This window comes from Garra rufa, chromosome 6, assembly GCF_049309525.1.
Source record: "Garra rufa chromosome 6, GarRuf1.0, whole genome shotgun sequence".
Classification (NCBI taxonomy): Eukaryota; Metazoa; Chordata; class Actinopteri; order Cypriniformes; family Cyprinidae; genus Garra; species Garra rufa.
This window is the reverse complement of record NC_133366.1, coordinates 46,336,691-46,359,505: the sequence shown is the minus strand read 5'-3', so window position 1 is coordinate 46,359,505 and position 22,815 is coordinate 46,336,691. Positions and strand designations below refer to the sequence as shown.

Sequence of the window (22,815 nt, the reverse complement as noted above, 5' to 3'; positions counted from 1 at the left end):
AGGCTGCAAACAGCATTTGGGTTAAAAAATAATCCAGCATTTTTAGAGTGCAGAAAAACTATCCAGCACCTGGGTAAAAAAAAAAAAAAAAAAACATAAAAAATAATCCAGTAAAATGGGCCAACAGGCTGAACCCAGCATTTGGGTTAAAAAAAAATAATCCAACATTTTTAGAGAGCAGAAGAACTACCCAGCACCTGGGAATTTTTTTTTAAAAGCAACCCAATAAAATGACCCAACAGGCTGAACCCAGCATTTTTTTAGAGAGCAAAAAACTATGCAGCAGCTGGGTAAAAAATATAAAAAAAAAACAACCCAATAAAATGACCCAACAGGCTGAACCCAGCATTTGGGTAAAAAAAATAACCCAGCATTTTTAGAGTGCAGAATTGTTAATGATTAAGATGTAACCTTAACGCAATACCTGCAAAAGTGTTTACAGCCCGCAACTGCACATGAGTAAAGACCATAACACTCACATTTATGTATTTCATTATTAGGATGGGGTAAGTTATGTTAACCGAGAACTTTTTTGCTCTTGTTCAATCAGCTATGCCTCATTAAACACATTGCGTTCGTCTCCACAGTAAACACACCACGTTCGTCTTTTTACCACAGTAAACACATCGCGTTCGTCTCCACAGTAAACACACCGCGTTCGTCTTTTTACCACAGTAAACACAGTAAACGCATCGCGTTCGTCTCCACAGTAAGCACACCGCGTTCGTCTTTTTACCACAGTAAACGCATCGCGTTAGTCTCCACAGTAAACACACCGCGTTCGTCTTTTTACCACAGTAAACACAGTAAACGTATCGCGTTAGACTCCACAGTAAACACACCGCGTTCGTCTTTTTACCACAGTAAACACAGTAAACGCATCGCGTTAGACTCCACAGTAAACACACCGCGTTCGTCTTTTTACCACAGTAAACACAGTAAACGCATCGTGTTCGTCTCCACAGTAAACACACCGCGTTCGTCTTTTTACCACAGTAAACACATCGCGTTCGTATCTCTCTCAGTACTCTAAAGTTACCCTGCCAGTACATACAAAGATAAATCAAAGTGACATTAAGTTTACTAACCATTCAGACATGTCCAGTATAAGCCGTAATTGCTGAACTTCTTTGCAGGTGTCATCTTGTTTCGGTTCCAACTCCGGTTTTTAAATTAAATTTTAAATGGATGGGGTTATACGGTTATACAGTGTCTTCAAAGCCCCCCAAGTGCCATTTTCCCCCAAACTATACAACTTTACCCCCAACTGTTGTCTAGGCAACACCCTGTGTGCTATGTAATGACACACTCCACAAAACTGAAGGGCGGGGTGAGGAGAGGTTCATATCATTTAAAGGGACAGGTACTGATATCGCTTGCTGAGAACAGAGGCATTTTTTACCAGGTAAAATGAGGTTTTTTTTTTACACAACCATACAAAATTTTTAATCAAAGTATATTACAAACTTTCCATTTGGACCCTAAAGCATCATATTAACTTGTGGAAAATGGGCATTGGATGACCCCTTTAAAATGACACGAGGCAGAACAAAGCATTTGGGTTAAAAAAAAATTGTCCAGCATTGTTTAAAATGCAGTTAAGAGTAATTTTGAGTTGAAGTACACATTGTATGTTTTGCACTACAGATTTAGTTTGTGGCACTGCTAAATAGTCCAAAAATGTAATTCATATTCGTGAAAATTTCTCAATCCAGTTTTAGGAACTAGACTCTGACGAAATATTTTTCAGCCTTGGCGCCGTCCTCATTGTCTCAGACAAACCGTGCATTCGTTCTCCTTTCAGTTTTCCAAACTATCACCGTGATCTATTTCATGCACCTGCTTCTCCAATGTGTTTATTCGAGCTTGAACTGAGGCAGCTGCTTCTCCATTGCTGTAATCGTCTGCACCCTTGCTCAATCTTTGTTACCGCCCTTTTATCCCACTTAGTCTGAAGCATTACTCGTAATAATCTCTCTCATCAATTATCCCAATGCAGTGTTGAGTGAATCTTCTTGTATCGCTTGGATGATGCTTGCTGGCTGTAGCTCAAGAGATGACAACTTGACAATATTCTAGCAAGAAGATTAACTTGTTATAGCAAAGTCAGTCTTAATTTCCTTCAGTTCTTTCAATATGACACTGACAGATTTTTTAACAAAGTAAACATCGAGGCTCACAATAATGGCTTTCATTTAAAACTTCATGGAATACAGCTTTAGCAGATACTTCAAGTCATCTGGAATCCTGCTCAGAATCTGCTCCGGCAGATTTGGCGGGAAAGCTCTGCGGATTTCCCGCAAAACGGAAGGAATTGTATTGAAATGTATTGAATATGGAAATTAAACTGAAATGATTAATATGCACTCACTTTCATTTCTCACACATTCATAACACAAAAGAATATATTAATAGCTGTACACTTTCAGTAAAAGCTAAAATGATTTTCTTTGGTAATCAGTAGCATTCCACTAATGATAACAATTTTAAAATAGTTTCTCATTATTTGTTAAATCTACAAATCACACATAATGTCAAAGCAAGAATCTGTTGTACCTTTAAATTTCTTTTTATCCAGCGGTGTTATTGTCAGTGTTCACATTCATTAATTTTTTAGCACTGTTCTATTCAAGTACACATTAATTCATATTTAGTCATGCACTATTCATGAAGCTGTTGCTCTGATGTTTAAATTAGAGGTTTCTGTAAGGTTTGTGGTGTTACAAAGTTAGTACATGGCTCTTTGGAATAGTCTGTTGTGATTGGTCAAGTGTGGCATTCTGAGGTCTAATATTTTTTGTGTAATGGCCATCAAATTTTACAATTGACCAGACAACCAATTTCCTACTTTCATATCTTTCATTTCAATTATATGGTGTCATTTTTTTCAATAATTGAATAATTTCAGCTCAAATTAATTTGTCCATTTATTTATTTACTATTAAGTTGCCCAGTGAAAAGTTGCCCGTTTTTTTAATGCATTGGTATTGGTTTTTGAACAGTAAGATTTTTAATGTTTTTTTTTTTTTTTTTAAAGAAGTCTCTTCTGCTCACCAAGCCTGCATTTATTTGATCCAAGTACAGCAAAAACAGTAAAAAATTTTAATATTTGTACCAATTTTAAAATAACTGTTTTCCAGTTGAATATATTTAAAAATGTAATTTATTCCTGTGATTTCAAAGCTGAATTTTAGTATCATTACTCCAGTCACATAATCCTTCAGAAATCATTTTAATATTGTGATTTGCTGCTTAAAAAACATATATTATTATTATGATTATTATTATTATTATTATTATTATTATTATTATTATTATCTTGAAAAAAGCTGAGTAGAATTTTCTCAGGTTTCTTTGATGAATCGAAAGTTCAGAAGAACAGCATTTATCTAAAATAGAAATCTTTTGTTTAATTTACAGCATCCATTCTAAATAAAAGTATTAATTTTTATAATATCTTTCCTAAAAAACTCCAAGCTAATGTTACAATATAATGTTACAAAAGCAGCTTTTTATTTTCAGATAAATGCTGATCTTTGGATCTTTCAATTAATCAAAGAATCCTAAAAAAAATACTTTTTTAAAATAAAACAGTTTTAAATATTGATAATAATAATTATAAATCTTCTTGAACAGCAAATCAGCATGTTAGAATATTCCTAATATGATTTTAAAATTTAGCTTGGTCAATAAATTACATTTTAAAATATATTCAAATAGAAAAGAGTTATTTAATAGTAAAAATATTTAGCTGTTTTAGCTGTATTTCGATCAAATAAATGCAGGCTTGGTGAGCAAAAGAGACTTCTTTAAAAAACAATAAAGATACTGTTCAAAAACGTTTGACTGGTAATGTAAATCTCAAAATGAATATTAGTATTTCATTTTAGTCAAAATACTACGTAATTTTAAAATAGTCTGTTAATCAGTTTTTGCCCATAATATGAATTTAATTTTAAGCTTAACTTGTTGGCCGTAATTTTAATATCATTTGGAAAGCTACTTGGATTTTTTGAGCGAAAACAGAAATGCAGATACTGAACTCTTGTTGCACTGTAGTTTTATTTAACTTACTGTAGCTTGATGTCTTCTGCCTCGTGGCTTAATAGCTTGCCATTGGAATATGCAAATGATTCGTACCAGTTCAATAATCATTTGCATAGACGTCAGATAGCTAAATTACAGGAAGTGTTCCTTGAAAAAGAAATGCTCCCTCATAAGTGCCTCAGATATTGGACTTGGATGTTTTGTGGAAGTGGTTCCTAATGGGCTTTTTTAATCAAGCTTAATATACATTTTGCTTACCCTGCTGAAGCAAGCTGTTGGCACAAACTATTTTGCCCTCAGCAATCTCACCAGCCGCACTTACAAAGATTCAGTGAATGTGTTTTAGATTTCAGACGCTGCTAACATGTCATTACCGCGAGCAGACGCACTTAATATGGCAGATGCTCTTTTAGGAAGATGTTGATTTCACCTCGTGTTTTAATCATTGTTTGGTGGTCTAATTAATTAATTGGCCTGTCATGTGTTTCAGTTTGTGTGTGATTGCGATGCGATGAAGGGTTTGGTAAGTGTCTCATAACTGAATGTGTGTGGGGGTGTGAATGATTTTGATTAGATCAGAGTGAAGTCTTTTCTTCAGTCTGTGAGCCACCTTATTAATGTGTCTGTGTTTGTCTGAACTGGATTGGAGTTGTCATACGCGTCTCTAGACAGAATGTTGACAGAACATTGCTCTGGGTAAGGTTAAATAAACATGAAACTTTGATCTATCTAATGCGATTAGATTTTTACATACTTTCTGCATGGTGAAGAAACATGCTTATCTTTGTGCCTGTGTGCATTAAGGTTATTATAGTTTTGCACGATGAGACTCTGTATTCAATTTTCAGGTTTACTAAATTAATTCGATTTTAGTTTGTTTCAGTGTATTTTTTATTTGGTATCTTAAGCCCTTTTTAGGACTGTTTTTCACAGACATGGTTTTAATTCCATCCGAAGCAAGCGCGTTTGTGTTTTTCTCACATAACCTTGGCAAATTATCTAGTGTTTTTCAGCTAACTCTGGTCCTCTGAGAAATCTAATCCTGTTGGGATGGAAATGTATGTGATTGCGGTATAATATTTTTTTCACGGTGCTTCTCATTTATTTTGACCTTTATCGTACGCGTATAGTGTAACTAAAGCTGAAAACAGAAGCTGCTGCCCTGCCTCATGCACCTTCATTGTGAATATGGACCTTTCCCCCAACTTTCTGTGACAGGTTGGTGGTTTTAGCTGCCATCCCATCCAATTAAAAAATATAATTAAATCAATAAAGAGAGTCCAATCCCAGGAACTGCTTAGAATAGCCACTCTAGCCACATTAGATATCATTCTCACCTTAATTTTGTTCCTTAATTATGTTGCATTATGTGATTATATAATTTGCAATTAATGGCTTCTGTGTATTTTATTATACACTCATTCAGAGCCACATACTCTTTTGTATTCCCACATCCAGGCAATAGACATGGTATTTATTTTTATTAGTAAAAAGGTAGATCCAGTTCTCTGACAAATTATAACATGCAATACACTTATGAATAATTGTTACTCTTCTTAAGTTTTGAAAACTAATCCCATAGTAATACTTTTATTCAAATTCAGTTAATTATAGTCAGTTAATGTACTGTATTAGTTCCTTTGGGTATAGCGTATGGGTTTTGAAAGACATGAGGATGAGTAAATGATGACAGATTTATTTTTCTCCTACTCCTGAAGGAATCAGCTGAACATTCAGTTATTTACCTCCAAATTAAGCAAAACATTTGAATTTAGGTTTAAGAGGTACACTTGAAAAGCAAGATAAATCATAGAGTTTCTTATCGACACTGCAGGATGCAACGAAACTAAATTGCTCCCATTATAATCAACAAAACTGTGCTTGCAGTGTAGAAATCGTTGATTTTAATTAAAGCTACTTATGTCGAACCACTTCTTTGCAATGTTTATTTGATGTAAGGCTGTTTTTTTTTAAATTCCATCACTATGAAGAGATTTGTGCACATTTTGTGAAACAATTTTTACAGCATTTTTAACAACCCCTCTGTTTCTGTTCACAAATCTTTCACTATATCACCATCTGCATGTAGGAGGTTCAGCTGTACACTTGTGTGTACAGTAAACCTGTACAGTATGTGTACAAAAACAACTATTGTTCTCATTGTTTATTATTTTATTTCAGTTTATTTGTCAACCACCACTGAATACTGAAACTTATAGTTTATTTCCTTTTTCGTCATTGAGATTTTCCATTTATTTTGTTATTTTATGCCTGGAGTTAACCAGGAAGACTCGTGTTCCCATGAGGTTTTGTTTTTCCTATCCAGAGTTGCCTTTTTGCTTTCTTTTGTATGATGTTCTGGGTCTGCTGCATGAATTTAATGTAGTTGACCTACCTGGGAATACTGGGAAGGCTGCTTGGCATGCCAATGCTCTACTGACAGAAACACAAGAAAGAGCAACAACACGGGTGCAGCCAGCCATAAATGGTGTTCCTGGTGTGGATGAGGGTTAAGGGCATAACAGCAGAGTTTATAGGTGTTCCTCCATGAAACTAGCAGAAATCTGGGCAGATGTCCACATCATTTGCATAATTTCCACAATTTCCACATAAAAAAGCTCTGGATGTGCATCTGCTGCTTGCATGGTTTTTCATTAAATATTTTGGCCAATTTGGTAATGCCTTTAGCTATCAATAAAGGTCTATTTACTAATTAACACTAATAGTGTTTTGTGGCAATAAAGTGACCAAAAATTGTTTTTTTTAAAGCGACATGTGGAACTATGGGCAATGCAACCAAGTTTAGTGAGCTCCAAGTCAACGTAAAATCAAAACTGACCCACATCCTTAATATGTGTTCCTAGTCTTCCTAATCATCCAAGTGGATGCTGCACACTGGTGATGGTTGAGGAGAGATCCCCCATATGATTGTAAAGCGCTTTGGGTGTACGGCAATACACAATAAAAGCGCTATATAAATGCATCATTCATTCATTCATTCATAGTCTTATTGTGCATCCTTGGTACCCTGGAAATCCAGAGGTCTCGCGAGAGCACAATTTGAATTGTCTCTGCAAGACACTCTGGCATCGAGCAATGATGCAGGTTACTGCAATACGTAAGCAATTGTGGGAACCAATCAAATCGGTGTATCTGATGTAGGCGGGCCAGAAGCGATCTGATGATGACAGCACTGCGACGTCCGAATCATATAGTAAACTTTGAAAGATCGCTGTCGCTACAGATGAACAACAAGTTGTTTGAAACGGCTTTGGCCGCTACAATGAACGAGTTAGACTTGGCTTTCCATATAAAAGAGGAGCAGAAAACCGAAAACTTGAATCGTTCCTTTGCAAGAAGGACGTTTTTGCTGTTTTGCCGACTGGATACGGCAAGAGTTTAATCTGTCAGTTCACGAGTTCACGCTTACATATAATTAGCCGGAGAATAGTAGTGCATGTTTGGCGTGCTGTCCGGTGAAGGGCTCCGAGCTCGGGAGTGGCCCGAACCCAGAGTACGTTACCCCCCAATAGGAGTAGCGAGAACTCGGAGTGATGAGATGGGGTGGTGGAGGTTTACTGATAAACCATCGAGTGAATTGAGGTGAGTCAGCTGTATTTAAACCTATGGCACTGATTGACTTGTGATGTTTACGCTAAGCATCTGACGCGCTTCTCCCGAACTTTGTTAATGAAACATCATTTAGCTCTGCTGGTAGCTAAGCGTGTATTGTTGTGATTGGTCGTGGCGTTATCCAATTGCGTGCAGTTAGAGTTTCAAATGCATGCTTGGTGCCGCCCCTCGAGTTAGGCAGTTTTCATTGCTCGATCCCAGACCCTTAATCTTAATAGATTAGGGTCTGGATTTTTCCAGGCTACATCCTTGGTGCATTTTATTCCAAAAAAGGCCTCATTTTGGTTTGTAACATGTTACAATGGGTGCACCCACTTTTATCAGTCAATACCAGTGGATAAAACTGAATCCTATCCAACGTTTTGTTTATCCTGTAATATCCAGTTTCAAATATATGTCACATTATTGAAGTGAGATGGGTTATGAATTCTGTTTCATGTTGGCTTTAAATTCATTCTGCAGATTTCCCATCAGAATCAGATCAAAATGTGCAAAGGCTTGAAAATTCAGCATGGACCCAGTCTTAGGCAGTGGTTAATATGGGATTTGAATACGATTTTTTTTCATAGAGCTCTCATTACTCCTGATCTAATAAGGGAAGGCATTGGAAGAAATGCTTACTTTGGTTGAATGGCATTTCATGGTATGAATTCAGTCTTCCTTAAGTCGCATGATGCTTCTGCTGTTACAAGTTTATTGGACTTTGAGTTTTCCACAGTAATGAAGTTCTAATGAATTCTGGGATTTTGAGTATTTGGGGGTTTGAATAGCCTACGGGGAGAATAATAGAGACATTAAAAAGGCATTGTTTCTGCAAGCAGAAACAATAATGTGTTTCCGCTCAAAAAGAGAGACTCAGCACCGAATACTAATGTACAGGGGCACACACATACATTTATTTCTGTATGCATACTGAATACTAAATTATATAATATATTCTACTTTTTCCAAAAGAGAGAACACATAAGTGATGAGTGACACATGTGGCAAAATATAAACCGTGGCTATATCTCTCGTCTCCGTGTGTGTGCGTGCATCATAGTGGTATTTGATGGATGAGTGGTTGTTGTGATAAAGGGCTTTAGGAATGGAGAGATGTCAGGGTGGAGGTGTGTGTGAAGTGAGAAACGCTACGTTTTGATGGCAGAGAGTATGGTTAGGTGGATGATGGATGGTTAGAATGAACAAGTACAGTGTTCTGATGAAAGGATGTTTTGGAAGGGAGGTGGAAGGCATGTAAGACCTGCTTTATGGTGGCATGTTAAGATGGAAAGATGTTAGAAATGAAAGAGCATTCTGATACCTAAATGAAAAAAGGACAGGGAAATAAAGTTCTTTCAAAAGTGACAGGAGAGACAGTGAAACTCTTTATTAAGATACGTTCAGAGAACACTTTGACGAATACAGATTAATAAATGAAAAAGGAGGAATAAAGGCAGCTCTTGTGAGATCTATATGTAAACTGAGTAAAGACATTTAGATGCCTTTTGGATATTGGCCTATAGTGAGCTTAAAAAGAGGATGGATGGATAAATAGATGGAACAATAGATGGCTGGATGGATGCATGGTTGGATGAAATGAGAAGGATGGATGCATGAATGGATGGAACAATACAAGGGTGGATGGATGGAACAATGGATAGATGCTTGGATGGAACAATAGAAGGATGGATGCACTGATGGATAGAACAATAGAAGGATAGATAGATGATGCTTGGATGAAACAATAGAAGGATGGATGCAGTGATGGGTGAAACAATAGAAGGATGAATATATGGATGGAACAATAGAAGGATAGATGGATGGTTAGACGGAACAATGGATAGATGCATGCATGTATGAATAAAACAATAGAAGGATGGATGGATGGATGGATGGTTAGATGGAACAATGGAAGGATGATAGATGGATGCTTGGATGGAACAATAGAAGGATGGATGCAGGGATGGATGAAACAATAGAAGGATGAATAGATGGATGGAACAATGGATAGATGGATGCATAGATTCATGGAACAATAAAAAGATGAATAAATGGATGTATGGAACAATAGATGGATGGATGCATGGATGGAACAATAGAAGGATGGATGGATGGATAGATGCATGAAATGCATGAAGAATAGAGGATAAATGGATGATGCATGGATAGATGCATGGCTGGAACAATAGAAGGATGAATGATGGATGGGACAATAGATGGATAGATGGATGGATGGATGCATGGATGGAACAATAGAATGATGGATTGATGCATAGATGGATGGAACAATAGAAGGATGGATGGATGGCTAGACGGAACAATGGATGGATGCATGCATGTATGAATAAAACAAAAGAAGGATGGATGGATGGATGGTTAGATGGAACAATGGAAGGATGATAGATGGATGCATAGATGGATGGAACAATGGATAGATGGATGCATAGATTCATGGAACAATAAAAAGATGAATAAATGGATGTATGGAACAATAGATGGATGGATGCATGGATGGAACAATAGAAGGATGGATGGATGGATAGATGCATGAAATGCATGAAGAATAGAGGATAAATGGATGATGCATGGATAGATGCATGGCTGGAACAATAGAAGGATGAATGATGGATGGGACAATAGATGGATAGATGGATGGATGGATGCATGGATGGAACAATAGAATGATGGATTGATGCATAGATGGATGGAACAATAGAAGGATGGATGGATGGCTAGACGGAACAATGGATGGATGCATGCATGTATGAATAAAACAAAAGAAGGATGGATGGATGGATGGTTAGATGGAACAATGGAAGGATGATAGATGGATGCATAGATGGATGGAACAATGGATAGATGGATGCATAGATTCATGGAACAATAAAAAGATGAATAAATGGATGTATGGAACAATAGATGGATGGATGCATGGATGGAACAATAGAAGGATGGATGGATGGATAGATGCATGAAATGCATGAAGAATAGAGGATAAATGGATGATGCATGGATAGATGCATGGCTGGAACAATAGAAGGATGAATGATGGATGGGACAATAGATGGATAGATGGATGGATGTATGCATGGATGGAACAATAGAATGATGGATTGATGCATAGATGGATGGAACAATAGAAGGATGGATGGATGGCTAGACGGAACAATGGATGGATGCATGCATGTATGAATAAAACAAAAGAAGGATGGATGGATGGATGGTTAGATGGAACAATGGAAGGATGATAGATGGATGCATGGATGGAACAATAGAAAGAATGGATGGATTCATAGATGCATGGAACAATAGAAGGATGGATGGATAGAATCAGATGCACAGAAAAATAGGAGGATGAATAGATGGATGGAACAATAAATGGATGCATGCATGAAACAATAGAAGGATGGATGGAACAATAGAAGGATGGATGGAACAATAGAAAGATGGGTGGTTAGATGGAACAATAGATGCATGGATTGGTGGAACAATGGATGCATGGATGGAACAATAGAAGGATGGATGGTTAGATGGAACAATAGATGGATGGATGGATGCATGCATGGATCCATAAAACAATAAAAGGAAGGACAGAGGGATGGATGTATGGTTGGATGGAACAATGGATGGATACATGGATGGCACAATAGAAGGATGGATGAATGGAACAATAGATGGATGGATAAAAATGTATTACTTTAGATTCTAAAGACATTGAAATGCCTTTTGGATAAATGCCTATCCACCATTTTTTTCCCGTAAGAGCATGTGCGGCCATATGTAAATTTTATAGGTCTGGCTTTCAATCATATCCGCATCCAGCTATTTTGAGCTATATAAAACAACTCATTTTGCTTCTGGATACTGCAAATTGGTGTCTTACCATATTATTTTAATGTATTGCCTTAATGTTTTAATGTTTATTGGACAATGTTATTCTTCTTGTTATTTCCCTATAGCGGCTAATGAACCAGAAGTCTTGCCCATAGGATTACTACTGTGTTAAAGAACAAGGTGGATAGTGGGCTTAAAAAGAGGTTGGATGGATGGATGGATGGAAAAAGTTTGAATGGATGGATGGATGGATGGATAGCTGAATAGACAAAGAGACAGATAGACATTACCTGTGAAAAAATTTCTTTGAATTACAATCTGGTAAATTCCTGTGCAACATAGCCAATTTAATAACAAAATTGAAAGGGAGCTACTTCTTCAAAGTTGAATTTTTCACAACCCCGTGGAAAGCAGTACTCTACTTTAGCAGTTATTCATTACCTGAAGCTAACAGCTCATACTGTAGACACTGGACATGTTCCTTTGTGATGCTCTGCCAGGCTTGTACTGTTGCCACCTTCGGTGCCTCCTTGTTTGCTGTCATTCTGATATCAAAAACACACAGTTGGATTCAGATTAAACAATTGTTTTAAACATTTTTTTCCTGCTTGTTAGTGCCTGAACGCTCATAGGGTGCCTAAGCAGAGTGATAGTCAAGCTGCCAAATAAAGTCCCATCCAATGATTTTTAAGGCATTCAAGTGGATAAGAGCCAACAGTTTAATCACCAACAATGACAAATTGGAGAGAACCAGTAGAACCCATATACCATGATCCTTGGGACATTATTCACAGATGAAATTGTGTGGTTTGGATACTGTCAGCTTCTTTCTTGCTGCACATTTTTCCTTTCTGTCAGTCTGTCCAGGTCTGCCATTATCTAATTTATCTGTTTTGCTATCTTAACTGGCTCATTATCTCCTACTCCTGAGATTTCATCATTTGTTATAGCCTCTCAGTGCAAGAGTAATTTTATGATACTAAGATTTTCCATCGCTGCCTTCAGCAAGTCTTTATACAGGCAGGAATCAGAAAGAATCCCAAGACACAATATTATTATAGTATAGTTGGGTCATGATACAGTGCATGTTGAAAATTTCTTTTAAAATGTCTTTTTTTTTGTGCAGTGTAATATAACTATTAGATACATTGTGATATTTGTTGTTGTTGTTTTATATTAAATGCAGCAAGACATTCAAACAAGATCACCAAATGGCAGGTGTAGTATAGGCCTTATTTTCTCTGTACTAACAAAATTATTGAATGTGATTTCAATGTGGATGTGCATTTGAATTGTATCTTTGCTGACATGTCAGTACCATACAAATCAAAAGTTTGGACACTATTTTTTTACTTTTCCAGACCTTTATTCTATCATTTGCAACATAGTATGAATCAGCGACAGAGCTCGTTAGTAAGAATGACAACTCCAAGGGGAAACACACAGACACTTGTCATTCTGTCCGTTTCTTTCTTTATCCACAAGAATGCGACTAAGGGCTGACAATGCCAGTGCCATTTGCCACTTGGCAGACATGATTGAAAAAAGCTACACTTATTCGTCAGTAATGAGCATGGATTTGCACTTATGCCATGTCAGTTACCTGTATGCGTGGCCATATTGGAGATACTCGGATGTAAACAACACCATGGATTGCATGGTTAATTTACTACTGAATATGTTGTTTTGCTAATTTATGCTGTCTAAACCACAGAAGAAAATGTGTGGAAGCTGCTAAATCATATAGAGAAGGACTTTTTTGCACTCTTCTCCTTGATTTGTTATAACTTTTGGCAGTCTATAGTACTTAAAATGTTTTTCCCAATCCGATCGATTAGTACAGCTCCAAACATGATAACAATTGACCATTTTCAGCAGCAATAACCAGCAAAATATACAAGTTTTCTTGGTTTAGTGGCATTGTTTACGTTCAATGGTGCCAATATGGCAGAAAACACTCTATATCCACAGTTCACAATACTGACTACTGCCACCTGCTGGTGTGAGAGGACAGTTTTCCACTTATCTAATGTCCAATCTTTGTTTCTTAGCCCAAGCAAGTCACTTCTGCTTGTTGCATTTACAAAGTAACAGTTTCCTTGCGGCAATTTGACCATGAAGGCCTGACTCATACAGTCTCATCTGAACAGTGGATGTTGAAATATGTCTGCCACTTGAACTCTGAGAAGCATTTATGTGGGCTGTAATCTGAGGTGCTATCAATACACGGTTTCTGAGGCTGGTAATTCTAATAAACTTATCCTCTGCAGCAGAGTTAACTCTTGGTCTTCCTTTCCTGGGATGGTCCTCATGAGAGCCAGGTTCCTAATAGTGTTCAATGGTTTTGAAGACTGCGTTTGGGGATTGACTGACCTTCATTTCTTAAAGGGGTCATCGGATGCCCATTTTCCACAAGTTGATATGATTCTTTATTGTCTTAATGAGAAGTCTATAACATACTTTGGTTATAATTTCTCAGTAGTGTACGAAACACTCTTTTTACCATGTCAAAATCAGCCCTTTATAGAGCGAGCTATTCTGTTGCATGTTCCTTTAAATGCTAATGAGCTCTGCTTGCCCCGCCCCTCTCTGCCATGGATGACGTGCTGTTATGTTTACTTCGCATTTAGCTGCGGAACTTGTTAACCAACACATTATTAAAGGAAAACACCACACTTTTTTGGAAATAGGCTCATTCTCCAACTCCCCCCGAGTTAATAAGTTGAGTTTTACCGTTTTGAAATCCATTCAGCTGTTCTCCTGTTCTGGCGATATCACTTTTAGCATAGCTTAACATAGATCATTGAATCCTATTAGACCAATAGCATCGCGTTCAAAAATGACCAACAAGTTTCGATATTTGTCCTATTTCAAACTTGACTCTTCTGTAGTTTTATTGTGTACTAAGACTGGTGGAAATGCAAAGCTTCAATTTTGTAGGCTGATAAGATTAGGAACTACACTCCCATTCCGGCGTAATAGTCAAGGAAGTTTGCTGCCGTAATATGGCCGAAGCAGGAGCAGTAATACCACGCAGCACATGTGCAAATGCTAAACTAGCTGGGAACTAATTTCTGATAATAGTCTGCCTGCTTCGGCCATATTACGACAGCAAACTTCCTTGACTATTACGCCGGAATGGAAGTGTAGTTCCTAATCTTATCAGCCTAGAAACTCGCAGCTTTGCATTTCCACCGGTCTTAGTACACAATAAAACTACAGAAGAGTCAAGTTTTAAATACAACAAATATGGAAACTCGATGGTCATTTTTGAACGCAATGCTATTGGTCTAATAGGATTCAATGATCTATGCTAAGCTATGCTAAAAGTGATATCGCCAGAACAGGAGAACGGCTGAATGGATTTCAAAACGGTAAAACTCAACTTATTAACTCGGGGGGAGTTGGAGAATGAGCCTATTTCCAAAAAAAGTGAAGTGTTCCTTTAAGAAGGGGCCCTTTGCAAAGATGCATAAAAAGCCTATATACTTACTTCTGCTGTGGGTGAAGCTGCATCATGAATGATTTGCACAACATAGATGTATATGTAGATCAGGATCGGCGCGTTCCTTTCAAAAACAAAAGTAACGTTGATCCTCTGCATCTTCAGCGGCTCAGATGTCAGGAGTAAATGATGACTGCTATGTTCATTATTATATCCAACAACAGAACACTTTAATCGCTCAATCTGAGACAACCTTGTCTTCCCCTGCACCTGAGTCGCTATCATGGGAGCGGGCCTCTGTTGGTGTTTCGTCACACCGACAAGAAGCTGAGAATGACCTGATTTAAAAAAGGGGATATTACTTTTAAAGATTAAAAAATACCATTGGGTGGATTTTTATCATTGTAGGGTGGTTGTGTACACAAATTGCCAACACACATTAATGTTCAAACAACATGTAAAAGTGATTTTTGCATCCGATGACTCCTTTAAAGTAATGATAGACTGTCTTTTCTCTTTACTTAAATGAGTTTTTTTTTTGCCAAATTATGAATGATGAGTAGTTGCAGTAGCACTAATAGGGCTATTGTACCCACCCTTCCTCTACACAAGACAACTAAAGCAAGAAATGTCACATATTAACACTTGATAAGGCACACTTGTGAATTGAAATCCATTCCAGATGACTACCTTGTGAATGTAAATGTAACTACTTTGGACAATCTAAAATATAAAAACATTGGGTTTCTTGCTGTGCATTAAACTGGTAGAGGTAAAGAGGAAATATTTGTTGGCAAGCTTCCAGGTCAGTGGCTGTTGCACAAGTGGCAAGGTCAAGGGTTGTCGGTCAGCCCCATGTACAAGAAATCACATTCAGGTGAGTCTGGTTTTCAATTACTTTCACAGATGTTATCAGCACATGTGATTGCTAGGCTTCATGTACCTCTGTGTACCTGGACATTGCAAGGGTTCAGTTTCTGACTGATGGATCCCTTGGCTCTAATATATCTTTATGGAGGTAGGTTGAAGCCCGGGGCTCACAGGAACAGGCTGAATGGTGTGGGCTGTCAGTGTACAGAAGGTGATCCTTTTTGAGTGTCCTTTCTTGATCTGATCTAAGAGGTCAATGGTGGAACAACACCCAGTGGTGATGGCAGAGATAGGTCGTCTTGCAGATTGCCTGAGGTACCACTTTCATGCCAAGGAGGAAGTACGGTCCAAGTTGCTCCTATCCTTCATGACTGTGCTCTTCATTGGTCACCAGAGATCATCAGAGCAGGGGATGCTACAGGGTTGAACATGCTCAACCAAAAAAGGCAAGTTCTGTTGTTGACTCTAACTTAGACTGGAAGAGATAATTGGCTGAGTGCTGTCTAAAATCATAAACATCATGGAGTATGTCTTTCATCCTCTCCAAAAATCATGCTAGCTGAAAGGAGTAGGTCATTCCTGGCTATAGCTTTAAGAGCAATTTTCTATTGTAATATATTTTAAAATCTGATGTTATGGCAAAAATGAATATGTGTTGAAACAGTAGTGCTACAAAATGGAAGACGGCATTTACACTACCAGTCAAAAATGTTTGGATGGTAAGATTTTTTTTTTTTTTTATAAAGAAGTTATAGTTAGTTCTGCTCACCAAGTCTGCATTTATTTGATCCAAAGTACAGCAAAAATTGTAAAACTTTGAAATATTTTTACTATTTAAAATAACTGCTTTGTATATGAATATATTTTAAAATGTAATTTATTCCTGTGATTTCAAAGCTGAAGTTTTAGCATCATTACTCCAGTCACATGATCCTCCAGAAATCATTCTAATATTCAAAAACATTTACTATTAAATAAAAAAAACATTTATTATTAAATAAATTATAATAAAATAATAATAATGATAATAAATGTGACACTGAAGACTGGAGTGATGATGCTAAAAATTAAGTTTGATCACAGGAATAAATTACATTTTAAAATATATTCATTTTTAAATAGTAAAAATATTTAACAATATTGCTGCTTTTACTGTATTTTGTATCAAATAAATGCAGGCTTGGTAAGCAGACAAGACACTAATATTAAAATGCTGGCAGCTATTGATAAGTCTATAATTATTTTCATGTTATTGCTGATACGTTATATTAAATCTCCATACTATTTTGTCTGATTTAAAAAAAAAAAAAATTATACACAACATTATAATGTAAAGAATGAAAATGAAAATTTTTTGAGATTGCACAAGATTACATTTAACATTACATTTATTATTAAATTATAATTTCTGTCAAAGATTTGCTTTGCTTTATCATCAAACATGAGCACATATCCAATAACAACCAATACCAATAATATAAAACATTTCTAATTTTGGCTAATTACCAAAATGCTACTGACTAGGGATGGGAAGATTCCCCGATTCACTCGGTGCATCGGTTTAAAAAGTTAACGATGCGATGCATCGGTTTAAAAAGTGCGCATTGGATACAAATTGGCATTTGTTTCGCGATGCATCGTTTCTAACATTTCTGCATCGGTAAATCCCGATTTATTTCTTTATAATTATTATTAGACATACTTTTATTATTTAGAAAGTGGAAAAATATTGTTAGATTGTTTTCTCCCCTCTGAACTGTTTCTCAAGCACGTCTCCCTTCACTGCTGCGTGAATGACGTAGCCTATCACAACACTACAGAGACCGGGGCGTGTCCAGAAAGTCACATAGAGCAGGGATTCTCAACCGGTGGCCCGCGAGATGGCTTAAAATTAACTTAAATTTTATCCTAAAATGGTCAAAGCACGGCCTCTTTCGTGTTCTGTGATTGATTGCTTTGGACTCGGCGCAGCAAGCCTCATCGCACTGTTAAATACAGACAGAATGGTGGCTCAAAACTTTCAACCGCGGCACGCAAACATCATCAGAGACCTGCAAGGGACTGATTTTTTTGTCCCGCTCCTGCCCGCTCCTGCAGAAATGTATGTTATTTTGTCCCACTCCCACCAGCAAAAGCCCACATAAAAGTAACCCATACCCCCGCGGAAAAACGGGTCTCTACTTCATCTCTTGACTGCATGAAACAAACCCTCGCACTAATGTAAAAGTAAAGACGATCAGAGTAATAGTAACAATGACACTCTTGCATATCGGAGTCTAGGCACGCATAAGTCCGCTGTTGATTCATGAACTAGTTATGCTTTCGGGGCTCTGATCCATAGTATTTTTGTGTGAAATTTCTAAATATTTGCATAGTTGTCAAAATGAATGTCTTGTGAGTGTTTTATAATGGATGCTCACCCATAGAGGTGGATCTTGTGAGGGTCAGTGGTGTTTATGCACATATGAGCACCAGCATCAACAGATATAGTATGTATTTGCTGTATTTTTCACTTGTATGTTCATTTTATGATGGATACAAACAGTAGGCTAGATATTCGGTCAGTCCAGTTCAAATGGACAGGTTTAGTGAGTGGTATTTTGGCATCTCCCTGTTGTTCTGTTTGGCAGGTTCACTTACTTTAGAAAAAGTACTCTGTAGTTGTTTAGAATGTCTGAATTAAAGAATTCAGGAGCTTTAAATCTGTCTAATATATATATATATATATATATATATATATATATATATATATATATATATCAAAAAGTCTTGGTTTTACTTGGTTAATAAATAATCAAACTCATTCACTGGCACCGCATCCTCTTTCACATCATCACATAAACTTGATCTAATTAGTTAGTGCTGAATTATCGCATCGTATCGTGATATGGGTGTGAATCGTATCGTATTGTATCGCAATATGTCACAAATGTATCGTTAATATATCGGATCGGATACTTTGTATCGAGATGCGTATCGGATCGGCATTATACCTTAGATGCCCAACCCTACTACTGACATATTGAAAATCTTTACAGTTTTACTAAAATGTTGAGAAGCAAGTCAACCCTGAAATTGCTAGACTTTATTCTCACAGTCCAAAAGTAATAGGGGTGGATGCAAGTCTCTTTTCCTGTCCTGGGGTCTTTTTTATTTATTTATTTTTTTGGCTGTTTTTGTTTTCCCCCGGGAGTGTCAGTCACACAGTTGTTCAAACCCTGGCCAGTCTCTGCTGAGTAATAGCAGAACAGGGAGCTTTTTCTGTACTTCTACCACTTTGATGAAGTGAGAACAGCAGGCATTTTCCAACAAAAAAATGGGATTGCTTTGGGACATATAGCATGTATTCAGAAAGATTTATTCCGAATGTCTTTAGCGCCAGAGTCGCTCATTACTCTCTAATGTGTTTAAGCTTCTGTATTTAAAAAAAATATATGACCGTAGGACAACAAACTCCCAAGCGTCGTATCCTGAATCATAATGCTAACAACCCTCCTAAACAAATCAAATAATCTTTGATAAACTGTATTTTGGAAATACAAATAAGAGCACTTTAACATTTTTTTAAGGGCTAATCAGTGTGTGTGGATGGCAAGCATCGGTGCGTATGTGTGGATGATCAAGATAATCTCTGGAGCCTGTCCATATCATTTGAGATTACTTCAAAAGATCCACGCAGATGTTGAATTATTGATGTGATTTTTCCTTCTGTTTTTAAATGTGCATGACATTCCAAAGAAAGCATAAAAGAATAACGATCAGGCAGGGTTGCAATGATTAAAATGATTATACTTTATATCTTCATAGTGGCAATCAAAACATGTTTCATTAAGCAACATTCATATGCAGCATTTTCAAGAAAATGGCAGCTCCAAGGTCAGGATGTGTGGACAAATGGGTGACAAGATTGAAGAAGTGCTTTAATGGAAAGATATTTCCGTGCTCTGACCCTCATACCCTCTCTGATTAAAGCAATTTCCCGGCGCACACATCTTTTGTGTGTTTGTTTGTGTGTGCATCTACCTGCAAACCTCTAGCTCTGCAGCTAAATCCTAACCCTCTTCACATGCTTATCAACCTCCTGCCAAACTGGAAAACCTCTCAACACCTCAAGTACCAAAAAAAACGATTCTTACGTGTGAGTCTGTATGATTCATTTTGGAAACCCGGGTATTTTTTATTAGGCACGCTGTATGTGTGTGCACATGTACGTGGCTGTATACGTACAATACGTGCACCTTGGCTTATATCCGTTTACACCTGAGATTTGTGTGGGCCTTGGTGTGTATGTGTGCGCTTGGTGAGCTGTGTGCATACCTCTAATCCAGTTTCATCCTAGAGCCTCTTAAACGCTGAAGTGCTGCATTCACAGTGCAAAAGGGACCATCCAAAACATTGAGTGCAGCCACTACATTTGCATTGATTTATTAACTCCTCAGTGTATCTGGGACAGAGTTTTAATGTCTCCTGAATTGTTTGTGTGATATATTTTTAGAACGTGACATAACTGGTTTATGTGAAGTTTGGTGCTCGCTCAGTTTTGGATCAGTGGAGATGTATTGCTTTGTGACTCAGTTACGAGCTGTAGATTCAATTTTCTCCGTAGGTTCAGTTACAGTGAAGTACAGTTTGAGGAGCGTACGTTTACCTCACGCAAAATTCAATTGCCTTCGGCCTCTTTATTTTATTCTGCACAAAGTACGGTGCTAATCCTCGGCGAATACCTCCTCCTTACCTGTTTATTTGCATGTCACTGTTTGCTTAAGCTCAGTATTTTAAATCTGTCAGAGCACCGTGGTGGACAGATCAGCGTCTGTGTGTTTGCACAGCGCGTGAACCATGATATTCATAAGCTCCATTGTCGCTCGTTTATGTGTTTGTGTATTCTGAGATATCAAGCTGTCACCGCACAAGGATGCAGTCATTATTCTTAACTCAGTCAGCGACTCCAGTGTGACAGTGTGCAGCAATTTCTGTCTTTCTCCCCTCTCCTGTATTCAGCGGCTCACTGTCTGCTCCTGATGCGTGTGCCCTTCTATCTTGCTCCTTCCTGTTCCTTCTATAGACCTTTTTCACACTTCCACGTTTGCAAAGCTGAAGGCTTCAGTAGTAGGGTAAAGAAGCTTCTGCTTTATCAGTGGCAGTGAGAAACAGCCTTTCCACCGTTTTCAAATATTTCTCAGGGGTGACGAAACAAAATGATTTCATGTTACACGACTGGATGAAAGCAGATATTTGATGGTTTAAAGCAGGACTACCTAAAGTAACACACGCACAAATCTGAGTATCATTGCATTAGATACAATATATCAAAGCACATTACCGTTTCTTACTGTATGTTCAATGCTGGATATATTTGATGAAATTCTGAAATATTATTACAATGTAAAACAACAGTTTTCATATATTTTTAAATGCAATTTATTCCTGTAATTGCAAATCTATTTTCAGTGTTGATGCCTAATATTTTTGTGGAATTAATTTTTGGATTGAATAGTAAAACAATAGCATTTCTAGTGGCAGAATACAATACATCCTTCGCAAAATACAAATTCATGCACATGCTAACCCGTAGTAAGTCCATTCTTGACAACATGTCAGCAAACAATGTGGAGGAAGGTCTTGCAATTTGCACAGAATGGGCAAAAAGAGCCACACAATGTGGATGAGACAGTGGTTGAGCAGACGTGGGCAGTAGTTAGCTTTTATTTGAAATCATTTGTAACAGTATACATGTTTTTACTGTCACATTTGATTAGTCTAATTCATCTTGCAGAACTGATTACTTTCAACAACAAAACTAAAAAATCTTACAGATCTCTAAATTTTGAACAGTAGTGGATATGTTAGCCTGGACCACAAAACCAGCCATTAATGTGAAAAAAGCTGAATAAATCTAATGATGTATGGTTTGTTAGGATAGGACAATATTTTAAATCTAAATATTAAGAAAATCACCCTTGAAGTTGTCCAAATGAAGTTTTTAGCTATGCATATTACTAATAAAAAATTAAGTTTTGATATATTTATGGTAGGAATTGTACAAAATATCTGCATGGAACATGATCTTTACTTAATATCCTAAAGATTTTTGGCATAGAAGAAAAATTGATAATTTTGACCCATACAATGTATTGTTGGCTATTGCTACAAATATACCCATGCTACTTAGGACTGGTTTTGTGGTCTAGGGTCACATGTGTTGTTTATCAAGGCCTATCATTTTTAGGTCTTTGCTTCAAAGTACAATAGCTATTTTATTTAAAACAAATGCCACTTTTGTTATCCAATGCAGTGATATTCATACATGTTAAATATGGCTTACAGCAAGTGTCCAGATGCTTTTTTTGAGGTCACTGTACATGTGTGAACAGCAGTTCAAAAAGTTGTTTTATTAAAGAAATACAAAAAATGCAATATAAACAAAACTACATATAGCACATTAAACAACATTAGAGAAACAGGGGCATGCATCACAAAAAAGCATACATTTATGAGTAAAAATTGGACTTGGTAAACAGTTATATTGCACAGAGAAAACAATGATGTTCACATTACTTCCATGCACATTTTTTAATCCATGTGCTGTACAAACCAGTTTTATATTGTTCAGATAAAGGCATATTTCTAGCCCCAGTCAAATGAGCTTGAATGTATAATGACCAGATGTGTACAACAAGATAAATTACAGGTGTGAGTTTGGATTTGGATGCACATAACAGCAAAGATGGAAACATTGCTGTGTCTGCAACTACAATATGTTTGAAGTAAAAAAAGAAAATAATGTGCAGCAACAGCATCAGTGAAACGTTAGAAGTAACATTCGTTTTTAAAAATCTCTTTGGACTTCATGGCTACATGAAATCCTCTGAGAGTCACCTAAATAGTGTACAACTCATCGTTTTTTTCTATAAGGGCCATAAGGCTCTGTCTGAGAATCACCTCACTGGTTACTTTCTCAGATACTGTTGTACATTTAAAATGGAAGCTCACAGCTAAAGAAA

At 37.0% G+C, this 22,815-nt stretch overlaps 1 protein-coding gene across 1 annotated transcript in view; it reads left to right on the top strand.

Moving 5' to 3' along the window:
• The window catches only part of grin2ab (glutamate receptor, ionotropic, N-methyl D-aspartate 2A, b), a 103,203-nt gene that overhangs the window by 45,669 nt on the left and 34,719 nt on the right, over window positions 1-22,815 (top strand). The window lies entirely within an intron of this gene.